Below are 1707 nucleotides of genomic sequence, written 5' to 3'. Positions count from 1 at the left end.
TGAACTTTTCCACGACATTCTAATTTATTGATATGCACCTGTATAATGGCATTATTTTTGTAGAACAGTTTTGACAAACTGAATTGACCTAATGGTCATTCCAGAGGTTGTATGATATTGCTTAAATATATGTAGAATAAACCATATAATAAAATAAGTTTTTCCCCCTCAACAGAATGAGACAAATAGCAGATCTGTCAAGCATTTCAATTCGATGTGTAGAACTGGTTCAAAAGAATGATTCGATTCTGCAGTGAGATTTTTATATCTAGCTTTGCACCTTTACAATACTGTTGAAGCTTAAGCGACAAAAAGTGAAAAACATCAGCATTTATAGTCTGCTATATAAAACGATTCTTTTGAACCGGTTCTCCACATCCTACTGAACGGTTAAAGCAGTCGAATGACTCTCAAATCAACGATACAGTAAAATCTGGCATTTTTACATGAATTTGTTTATTGTTAGGTGCTGATGTTTTTATTAAAACGAATCATTCATAAGAATCGGATTCACAAGAGTCGAATTCTCACAATACCACACAGAATCGTTTATTTTCGATCCGGTTCAAACTAACCGAATGACTAAAATCAATTTTTTGAGAGTTAATTCGCTAGCTAAACTTTGGTTCTCCAACGACGCTAAACATCACAGAAGAAATGAAATAATCAAACCCCAAAATAATAATTTTAAGAGCGTTGTGCCCCGTACAATTCAGCATAAACAACATCATTCACCTCCACTGAAGACCCCTAAAATGCCATACTTCAGGTCAGAAATACTTAATTATTCCAGTATTCATTCTGCCTAAATTTAGCATTCAGCCTTCTTAGCATTGTTTGCTCAAAGTTTCGACGTAGTAATGATCGTTCGTTGAGCTGACGTGGAGAAGAGATATAAAGCAGAGTTTTTGTGTTGAATCTTACTTTGTTTACTCATTGAATTGGATTTAATTCATCTCTGTTCTGTGATAAGATTGTTAGTCTTCATTTAGAGCTGAAATGGATGCAAATGCAAACAACTGTGTAAAAGTGTTTGTAGGTCAGCTGTGTTTACCCTCACTGACATTCTCACAGTTAAGACTTTATCGTGCAAACTGAAGAGCAAAGCAGACTGCGTTGTTCAGAGTCGACAGTGCTCATACTGAGAACTGCTTGAGTTTGTGATGGGGACTGTGTTTGTGTGCTTATCATGTTCTCACCTGGACCAGATGTTCATATGATTCATGGCCCATGAAGACACACCAGCCAGACTCTCTTAACAGATGGTGCAGTCTTTGGAAAGAAAACAACTAATTTTCTTGAGCATGCTTATATAATCGACCAAAAAAAGAGGGGTTGGTGACAGCGCAGTTTGCAGCTAACTGGCAGTGCAATATTAGAAATTTATTTTTGTTCATACATACATACATACATACATATATATATATATTACAATATACAAATATATATTGCAAAATATTAAATGTTAATTTATTAACATTTAGAACAATTTTAACATGCACTCAAATAGGAAACAGTTCTTTTAAATTGCATAACATTTCACAATATTACTGTTTTTACAGTATTTTAATAAAATAAATGCAACGCTAGTGAGCATTCAAAACTTAATTACATATTGGCAGCCGAGAGTATATATATATATATATATATATATATATATATATATATATATATATATATATATATATATATATGAAATATGTTAAA

This window comes from Sinocyclocheilus grahami, unplaced genomic scaffold (genome assembly GCF_001515645.1).
Source record: "Sinocyclocheilus grahami isolate Dianchi unplaced genomic scaffold, SAMN03320097.WGS_v1.1 scaffold1274.1, whole genome shotgun sequence".
NCBI lineage: Eukaryota > Metazoa > Chordata > Actinopteri > Cypriniformes > Cyprinidae > Sinocyclocheilus > Sinocyclocheilus grahami.
Note: the sequence above shows the minus strand (reverse complement) of the source record.